This window comes from Vulpes lagopus, chromosome 2 (assembly GCF_018345385.1).
Source record: "Vulpes lagopus strain Blue_001 chromosome 2, ASM1834538v1, whole genome shotgun sequence".
NCBI classification, from domain to species: domain Eukaryota; kingdom Metazoa; phylum Chordata; class Mammalia; order Carnivora; family Canidae; genus Vulpes; species Vulpes lagopus.
In genome coordinates this window covers 7105488-7116508 of record NC_054825.1, presented here as the reverse complement: position 1 = coordinate 7116508, position 11021 = coordinate 7105488, and positions in this window count along the sequence as shown.

Sequence of the window (11021 nt, the reverse complement as noted above, 5' to 3'; positions counted from 1 at the left end):
TGGAGCAGTAACAATAACTGCTTCAATAAAAAGATTTAAATGTACTGTCTTGTGAATCCATATCTTAAGGAGGCGAAAAAAGAGCCTGGGGAATGTAAAATAAAAATACAATAGAAAGAAATAATGGTTATTAACTGTGTTCTGGGTCTGCTCTGCCTCGAGCGTACGTCTCATTTTAGTTACTGAAAGATCATTCTTCTGCAAAGTTCCACGTCCTCCTTTCCCACGGCAAACCGTAATGCTGCCAGACAGGGAGACCGAAAGGGAAATTGCTTCTGCAATGTGGTGCTAATAAATAATGGAAAATGTTTACTTTCCAACTTTATGGCAAACAGATTTGGGAAAAGTTCTCGGATTTCGCTTAAATTGTCTTCCTTTTGACAGTGACTTTTGTGATGTCCTGAATAAAGCAGAAGAGTCAGGACACAGGGCACATCCAAATTGGGTTTCTCTGGGTTACTCTGACCCCTGGGATGGGGAACAGGGCACCCCTTCATGAGTGGTGAGGCCTCAGAACATCAACAGGGAGACGTGCCCTTGAATGTAGCACCGAGAAGTGGCTTTCATTGTCTGCACAGATTTAGCAAAAGGATTGTTCACTTTAGCATTTGTCTTAAGGCAAAAACCTAGAAATTAATGCTAATGATAGTGGAATGGTTAGATGTGTTACACCCATGGAAGCAATAGCCTGCTGCCATTAAAAATACTGAGGTAGAAGTCAAAAAAATGTCTTGCCATGGAAAGATAGGTTTTAGGTATGTGAAGAAAGTCAGGTTTGGGGCAGCCCCAGTGGCCCAGCGGTTTAGCACAGCCTTCGGCCCGGGTCATGATCCTGGAGACCCCGGATTGAGTCCCAGGTCAGGCTCCCCGCATGGAGCCTGCTTCTCCCTCAGACTGTGTCTCTGCCTCTCTCTCGTCCCTTATGAATAAATAAAATCGTAAAAAAACAAAACAAACAAACAAACAAACAAAAAAAAAAACATTTTCCAAATGGTTAGTGTAAGTCATGGTCTGATTTTTATGGGGGAAAATAGGTAAACTGCTGTTGATAGAAAACAATCTGGAAGGATATTCACCCAAATATTTTTTTCAAAATTTTATTCATTTATTCATGAGAGACACAGACAGGCAGAGACACAGAAGGAGAAGCAGGCTCCCCACAAGGAGCCCGATGCGGGACTCAATCCCAGGACCCCAGGATCACTCCCTGAGCCAAAAGCAGAAGTCCTTGGATGTTCACCCAGGTATTAACAGTGTTGTTGTCCCTAGGTCAGAGCAATACAGGTGATTTTTCCCAGCCTTGTTTGTATTTTCTAGTATTTTCTGCAATAAGTATCTGTATAATAAGAGATTTCAGAAATGGCAAGTCATTATTTACACAAATTACCTCATGCACACCACCCAAGAGGTGATCCTGCAGACATCCTTGATCCTCTGGGTCTCTCTGCCACCACATGGCAGTGCTTGAGATTTGTGGCCAATGTAGATTAGCCTTGTGGATGCTGCTAACTTCCCTGCATTCAACTTTTATCTTATTTCCAGATGAAATCTTACAGTTTGTTTTGCACTGGCATGGGTTTTTTTTTTCCTAATAAAACTAGAGCCAATCCTACTTTTCTTTGTTTGGAACCCACTTCCTATATTTCCAAGAAGCACATAAGAAAGGCCCTCTGAGGTTGAAGGTGATTCGGAACTGAAGCAGTTACTTAGGATATTTCTCTAAGGCAAATATGCTTCCTACAAAATAGATTTTGGAGTGTTGAACTGTCAGAGTGATTTCCTTGATCTTGCAGAGAACTAGATTCCTGTGTCCTGCTTGCTATCCCTCCTCAGTATGGTATCCTTCCTGCTTGGGGAACCTTACCTTGTGTTGAGTATTAGCAGGTGTAGAACCTTGACGGGCCACCCTACATACAAACAGGTCTGGGAGGTGTTTGATTCCAGAGCAAATATATGCTTGCTTGGGACATTTGCAGTGGCCAACCAGTTGTGGACACTACTTGATAGAGCTTGAGGCCACTATTCATTAGTCTTGATTGATTAGAAATAGATGTGGTGTAGGGGCACCTGGGTGGCTCAGACTTTAGCTCAGGTCATGGTCTTGGGGTCCTGGGACTGAGCCCCGAGCAGGGAGCCTGCTTCTTCCTCTCCCTCTGCCCCTCCCCCCATGCTTGTGTTCACTCTTTCTCTAATAAATAAAATCTTAGTGGTTTTTAAAAATGATTTTATTTATTTATTCATGAGAGACACAGAGAGAGGCAGAGATCATGCCCTAAGCCGAAGGCAGATGTTCAGCCACTGAGCCACCCAGGTGTCCCAATATATAAAATCTTGAAAAAGAAAAAGATGTGGTTTACCTGTACCAAATTGTGGATCATCCAAAAGAACTTTTAGACCTTTCAGAGTGGGGTATGAGGGAGGAATTTGGAGACCATTAACTAACCACTCTCTAGAAACAAGTCCAAGGTAGATACCTGGCATGTGTAAGATGGGAACTTGAGAGATTTATGCAACTTGAATCCTTATCAAGCTCTCCATCTTCTCAACCTGTCACCGTCCTACTCATTGTTTAAGGTCCAGGTCAAATGTCACCTCCCTCAGGAAACGTTTCTGACTCACCTGGGAGGTTCTTGCAACCTAAGTACTTGTTCAAACATTTGTCGGGTACCTGGCAGGTATCTGGATACGGCACTCAGCATGTCATACAGAGTTCTAGGTAATATGTCTAACTCCCCCCATGGGACACGAAGCCCTTAAGGGCAGGAAATGTGAGTCATCTCTGAAGTCCTGGCACCAGCACAAGCTAGGCCTAGAGGAGCTACCAATAAATACCTGTTGTGTGACAGTTGAATGGAAATAGGGGGACCCAAATAAAACTGCCCTGTAGGATACCTGTTCCTGGAGAATTAGGCCCTAAGCCAAAGGTTATCATCTGGGGAAGTTACTAGTATAAATTTTGACTTCTTCAAACTACACATGTACTGAAAACCCTCTTGACAAAGTTTCCTACCTAACCCTGCTGGGGCCATCATGCGGCACACAAGGTAGGCACAAATGCAGCATCGTGTCAAGGCTAGGGAGAGGCCTCGGAGATTTCCATCAGGACCACTTCCCCTCTATTAGCTGGGTGGTCCCAGGAGTCTCCCAGCCTCTGGAGACCTCTCTTATCTGTAATATGGGCTTGAGGGTGGGGCTGCTTGTCCCGCAGCAGGGTAGTTGGGGGGATTGCTCAGAAGCATAGAAATGCAGCGATGACCTTAGAGCCAGCCGGACCTCGTTTTAACATCTTCCTAGGAAAGGTGCCCGAAGAAGCCAGGACCATCTCTGAAGAGAGTTGCACACAGTTCCTGGAGAAACCTGCAAGGGCCTGGAAAGCAGTCTCGTGAGCATCACTTCCTTCCTGGGGTGGGTTTCCCTCCAAGGCCAGGATGGGTTTCTGCCTACCACACTCAAAGGCGACGCTTGGTGCGGCTCCTGGAACGGTGTCCTGCGGCCACACGGGAGACGTGCTCCAAGGGCATAAGCCACAAGAACAAGATCTGCCTTTTAGAACCCGCTCTTGTTTTCAACTTCATCCTTTGGCCATTTTGGAAAATAATTTGTCAAGCAAACAAGCATGAAGGGATTTTATAAAGTGAAGACCAACGAAAGGCATTTTGCCCTTTGAAACGGTGGTGAATATGTTCACCTGCTTTAGAGTCCGCTGTGCAGGCGCTGGCTCCTGTGTCGCCAGGGCAAGGGAGAAACCCACGGCCAAGGTCGCAATCGGTCATCTGGGGCACCTGGGGCATTTGGGCTTGGCTGTGTTGCACCTCACCATCTCGAAATCATTCATTCCTCCTTTTTTCTCTCCTGGTAGTGTTTTCAATGATAGGTAGAGAGGATAGTACGAAGAACCGCGATCTTTCCTGCCTCAGTTTCAAGGATTGCCAACTATTCCACACTCTTGCTTCATCTTCCTCTTTCCTTTTAAAAAATTATTGCTCTGTTCTCTCAAAACATGTTCCCAACAGCTCATCCTTTTTGCCTACTCCTAAACACTTCTTTGTGTCTATCTAGGAAATAAGGGCTTTTCCTTACACAATCACAGTTACCACCCCAATGAAAAGAATAATTTCCTTGCTATTATCTGGTGCTTTGTGCATGTTCCAGTATCCTTGGTTGTCTCAAAATTCTCTGTTTACAGTGGAGAGATCTCACAATCACCCTTCATCTAGCAATCAGTCTCACTAACAGGGACTCCGTGACCCCATGGGCCTCCTGGTGTGATGTGATTATGACCACACTTCACCTGTGGGTGTTCAGATTTTCTAACCTTGAATCCAATCAGGTCATTGGGCCTAACTTCCAGCATCCAAGAAACACACAGGGACAAAGTAACCAGTGTCGTGAGGAAACAGATCTGGAACATGGGACACTATAACATAACTGCTCTAAGTGCTTCAAAAAGTCAGCATCATGGGGGGAGAAAAAATGGGGGTCCCATTGGTAGAGGGACCAATCTGGCTTAAAAGAGATTCTAGAAACACAACAACCTGGATCAGCTGCGACTTTGGGGGAGAAAAAACTATGCATTTGGGGAAATTTGAGTAGGGACTGGGTTCGATGATATTAGGAAATTGTGAACTTTCTTTTTTTTTTTAATTTTTTATTTATTTATGATAGTCACAGAGAGAGAGAGAGAGAGAGAGAGAGAGAGGCAGAGACACAGACGTGGGATTCGATCCCGGGTCTCCAGGATCGCACCCTGGGCCAAAGGCAAGCACCAAACCGCTGCGCCACCCAGGGATCCCAATTGTGAACTTTCTCAAGCACAGTAATGATACTATGGTTATGTGAGAGAATCTCTCAATTTTTAGGAAATGCAGGCTGCCTGTTTAGGGGTGAAGAGTCATGATGCCTGCAGTGCACATTCAGATGGCTCAAAAAACATGGCTCAAAAAACATAGAGAAAGACAATGTTGTAGAGTTCAGCAACTGCTGAATCTAGGCGATAGTATATATATGAGTGTTCACTATACTTCTACTCTTCCGTATATTGGAAAATGTACATAAAAGAATGGAGGGGAAATAAAAACATGAATGATGACAATTCCTACTTCGCTATTACATGGGCAGGATGATATTAAAAATATTCAATGACTGATATGGAATATAAACCAATATAGAAATAATGAAGTTAATATATTTTCTTCTTGAAATAACCTGAGATGTATAGAGACGTTTCATACAGATAGAGAAAATGAAGGGTATATATTGTAGTATAAATTACTCATCACATTATCCTAAGAATTTTCAAGTCATTTTTTTAAGTTTAGAAATTGTTGGTGTGATCTTTTGTTCAGTACAGCTGTTGCTGGCTAAATGGCGCCCCTGTCTGGGCCACAATCTGACTTAGGGATTGCATCAAACTTTTCCAGTGGCTTCCTCGTTAAATCAATAGCATCTAGTGACACAGAGTCTCAGGAAGTAGGGAATCACTTTTATCATCAACAGTCTTTCTCTGGGGCAGCCCCGGTGGTGCAGCGGTTTAGCGCCGCCTGCAGCCCAGGGTGTGATCCTGGAGGCCCTGGATCGAGTCCCACATTGGGCTCCTTGCATGGAGCCTGCTTCTCCCTCTGCCTGTGTCTCTGCCTCTCTCTCTCTCTGTGTCTCTCATGAATAAATAAATAAAGTCTTTAAAAAAAATGCTGCTAAAAAAAAAAAAAAACAGTCTTTCTCTGAACACTGGACTCACTTGGTTTCTACTAAACCCACAGCATCTGCATTTGGAATTTTTCTAGCCTTTATCATAGTGAGGTTTTTGTACAGCCAATCTCTATTATCAACTATCTTACAAATACTCTGTTAGAACGTCAGGTAAGTCAGCTCAATTTTATTAATTTTTGTTTTACTTAAAATCCACAAAGTTGGGGAATCCCTGGGTGGCTCAGCGGTTTAGTGCCTGCCTTTGGCCCGGGGCGTGATCCTGTAGTCCCAGGATCGAGTCCCACGTCGGGCTCCCGGCATGGAGCCTGTTTCTCCCTCTTCCTGTGTCTCTGCCTCTCTCTCTCTCTCCCTCTCTCTCTCTCTATGTCTATTGTAAATAAATAAATAAATATTTTAAAAAAATCCACAAAGCTTTGCAAACATCAGTTGGCCAATTTTAGGATTAAATAAATTAAAATGCATCAAAGCTTACTATGCTGATTTATTTATTTATTCTTAAGATTTTTATTTATTTATTTGAGAGAGCAAAAGCGACAGCATGCAGTGAGTGCAGAGCCCCATGTGGGCTCGATCTCATGATCCTGAGATCATGACCTGAGCTGAAACAAGGGTCAGATACTTAACCAACCACACCACTCAGGCACTATTATGCTCATTTATTTTTATGATGAAATAGCAAGTGTGTTTCCATGTAATTCACTGGACAATTTAACAGTTTTTCCCCCTAGGAATTGCCACTTTGTTGCTTTCAAAAACACATCATAATTCTTTGCCTTTCTAATACGCTTTGTTCCTTTTTCATGCTTTCCTTTACCAGTTTTCTATGCTCACCCTTTATCAGTTTCAAAAAACAAAACATTTCTTTCTTGTAGAACTCAACAAAGTACTGGAAGTACGGACATCTCTGTTTGAAAATTAATTTCTAAAACCACACCTTTATTTTCATTTTCCAAATGTTAGCTACTCCTACTTTATAATTTCCATTAAAGATAAAACTGAAGACTCAATTCATTTTTAAATTTTTAAAAAGATTATGTATTTATTTTCATAGAGGGTATGAGAGCACAAGCAGGAGGAGTGGCAGAGACAGAGAGAGGCCGAAAGGGGTCGATCCCAGGACCCTGAGATCAGGACCTGAGCTGAAGGCAGATGCCCAACCGATCGAGCCACCCAGGCATCCCTGAAGACTCAATTCAATTTCCAAACTCTCTCGTAGCTTTAGTACCTGAGACTGCCCATGGATCCAAATATTATTCTGGTTTTCAATTTATAGGTTCTCAGCTCATATGATACACTGTTTAATTTTCTTGAATAGTTGTTTGGTGTGATAGTAAATACAGTGCTTTCTAAAGAAAAGATTTAAAGTGATTTAGGTGATTTACATATTTTATTGTATCATTCTCAGATAATTCAATGTATCCATGAGGTGTCAAAACATCCAGAAAATATTTTAAGCTTTGGCTGAAATTTAGATTTCCTTACTGGCTTTATACCAGCACTATCTACACAAAATCAATAATGTTTACTTGTAAATTCTTCCAGTGGAATCATTTTTATTGAGTAGCAACAATAAAGCTCACTGTATTACTTCAAATATTGCTCATTGAGGACAATGAGAGCCATTACATAGCTCAAAATCTTAAAGCCTCGCGTTTAGGTAAATTATCAAGATATTTTGATGTATAAAAGATGAAAGCTCATCAAAAACAATTAAAATTTGGGGCAATTGGGTGGCTCAGTCGGTTAAGCATCTACCTTGGGCTCAGGTCATGACCCAGGGACCTGGGGTGGAGCCCCACATCAGGCTCCCTGCTCAGTGGGGAGTCTGCTTCTCTCTCTCCCTCTGCCCTTTCCCCCTGCTTGCATGTGCACCTTCTCTCTCTCAAATAAATAAAATTTTTTTAAAGATTATTTATTTATTGATTGATAGAGACAGAGAGAGAGAGAGAGAGGCAGAGACACAGGCAGAGGGAGAAGCAGGCATCATACAGAGAGCCTGATGTGGGACTCGATCCAGGGTCTCCAGGATCACGCCCTGGGCTGCAGGTGGCGGCTAAACCGCTGCGCCACCAGTGCTGCCCTCAAATAAATAAAATCTTAAAAAAAAAAAATTCAAATTTCATGGCCTTGATTTATACATTTCCAAAAAAGAGGTCTTCTTATTTTGGTAGATTTGTTTTGCAATAAGTTTCACTTGTTTACTACTGAAATAACTGCTTTAGTGAGATATGATTAATATATCATAAAATTCACCCTTTTAAATGACACAATTCAAGAATTACTGGTATATTCACAGAATTATGCACCCACCACCACTATCTAATTTTGGAACATTTTCATCATCCCTAAAAAGAAACCCCATCTCTCTTCCCCATGCACTCCAGTCCCTGGACACCACTGATTTACTTTCTGACTCTATGGACTTGCCTGTCCTGGACATTTCACATAAATGGAATTATACAGTACGTGGCCTTTCGTGCCTGGTTTCTTTTACCTAGCATAATGCTTTTAAGATCTACATATGTTGTAGCACCAATCCGTACTTCACTCCTTTTTATGGCCAATAATATTACTTCATATGGACATACCACATTTTGTTTATCTATTCATCAGCTGGTGAACATTTGCATTGCTTCCACTTTTTGGTGATTATGAATAATGCTTTGCAATGAGTTTTGCAATAATACATAAGCTCTCTCATTAAGAGGTGGAGTCTATTTCTCTACTCCTTAAATCTGAACTGACCTTAGGATTTGGTAATAAATTGGGTAATAGAATGTAACAGAGGCCTCTGTGTTTCTGCTATCCTTTCACCACCATGAGAACAAGCCTAGGAGGGTCTACTTGACCATAAGAGACATTATAGAGGAGAGCCCACTCACTTGTCCAAACCCAAACCATCCTGGGTTGTGTCTCCTGCCACCTGACCCCAAACATATGAAATCACGCAGCCAAGACTGTAGATCTGTCCACCCTCAGCTCACTGCAGGTAAGTAAGGGAGCTGAGCCAAGACCAGAAGACCTGCCCAGCCAGGCCCCGCCTAAATTGCCAACCTGTGGAACTATGAGTAAGATTCAAGGCTATTGTTATAAGGTGCTGCTTTTCTAGAATCATTTGTTAGGCAGCATTAGCTAGCTGATACAGATAGAAACGAGCCTAGGTGTTAATGCTGAACATTTGCTAAAGATGAGGAAATCATGTGATGCACAGTGCAGTTCACCCTCTCAGCACAAACAAGCTATTGTCATCCTGGATCTCTGGACCAAAAAAGCAAAAGAGTGAAAGAATGTGGCCCCCAAATGGAACAAGCCAGTTGACATCCAGATGACCCAGGAGAGGCCAAGGCCAGGCTCTCCACAGCATCCCACCATCAGCACAGAGGGCGACTGCTACACAGCAGAATGAGCTGTGAAGAAACCTATCATAAGGATGCTGGGACCTTGAGCAAAATCACCACACCTTCCTGGATCTCAGCTCCCTGCTCTGAAAAAGTAAGGTGGCAGAGGGTGAAATTTGAATCTTGAGGGAGGTGTGTAGAATAAGAAGGTAGCTGGAGCAGAGTCACCTGGTGGCCATAGCTGGAGGGAGGGCCTGTGGTGTTTCTGCCCCTGACATCCCTGGAGATGTCTCAGGTCCTCCCCAGCCTGGTCCTGGCTCTTCAGCTCTTGCCTAATAATGTGTGTTCTTTGGAATCCTCCTAGCGAGTCCTCTTCTCTTGCCAAAGTTAGAAATAATTTTTGCTCCTGGCAACTATGTATGAAACCCTTGCTGATACACACCTCTCAAGGAGTTGCCAGTCTAGAATTCTAGAGAGCACCTGACACTGTCACTTGGTTAATCATTGGTCAGGATGTAAAGAATACATCAGTGGATAATTGGGTACGGGGAAGGTGTGCAGAGAGAGGCTTTCAAAGATCTTCCAAGAGTCTAAAGAGAGGCCGTGTGCTTCAGGACAGCCCACAGCAGGACATGGAGAGACTTCGGTGTGGCGGGCATTATTCCAGACCCTAAGGGTGAGGTCAGATGGGACAGAACTATGAAATAAAATTAATTGGACTACAATGCAATATGTGAAACGATAAACACATCCTCAAAGTATGGGAATAGCACAAAAGAGGGTGAGGGAAGGCTTTTTGGGAGGAGGTGACATCTAGGAAGACGGGAGAGAAGATTGGCCAGGCCCACAAGAGGGGTGGATGGCAGGTGCACAGACTGGAACACACAGGAGGCAGGTCGGTGTGCTCAGTGGATAACCAGTACTTTTCTTGTTTTTTTTAATTAATAAACTATTTTTTTAGAGCACTTTCAGGTTAACAGCAAAACTGAGCAGAAAATAGAGTTCCCATATACCCCCTACTCCCGCAGAGCCTCCCCAACTGCCAACGTCCTTCAGCAGAGAGGTACTTCTAACAACTGATGAACCTATACTGACATGGCATTATCACCCAAAGTCCATAGCTGACAAGGGGGTCCACTCTTGGTGTTGTATAGTCTATGGGTGTTGACAGATCATAACGTCATGTATCTACCACTATAGTATCGTACAGAATGATCTCACCTCCCTAAAAGCCCTCTGTGCTCTGCTCTCAATTCATCCCACCCCTCAAACCCTTGGCAACTACTGATCTTTTTACTGTCGCCATAGTTTTTGTGTTTTCCAGAGTATTACATGGTTGGAACCAAACAGTGCATAGCCTTTTGCAGATTGGCTTCCTTTACTTAGTCACATGCATTTAAAATTCCTCTGTCTTTTCATGGCTGACTAGCTCATTTCTGTTTAGCCCAGGATAATATCCCACTGTCTGAATGTACCACCATTTATTTATCCATGGTGCCCAGTAGTTTGTGACTGAGTGTGCGAGGGAGATTATTGTGGTGGGCAAGGCCCACGGTTGCTAGTGCAGGGGAGCTGGGCCTCGTCCAGGAGCTATGAGGAGCCCACAAATGGATATTCAGCCTGAAGGAGTAACATGAGGCCTGGGTCTAAGATCACACATGGACCAAATTACTGGGTGTGGGTTCCATCACTCAGCTGTGCGACCTTCTGTGCCTCAGTCTACCCATCTTTTAACCGGGCTGATGCTAATACCCAACCCAGCCTACATCACAGGGTTGCCATGAGACTAACCCGAGAGGATCCAACTCTTAAGCAGGGTGCCCAGCAGGGATTCGTATCCCAGTAAAACCCTCTCCTCCTCGTCACTCTGCTCTCCTCTGCTTATTTAGATGCATGCTGTGCTAGCTTATGTTTCCTCTGGTCAAAACCTTGAGCAGGTTCCCTTCCAGACGGGAGAGATGGAATGTTCTCCAC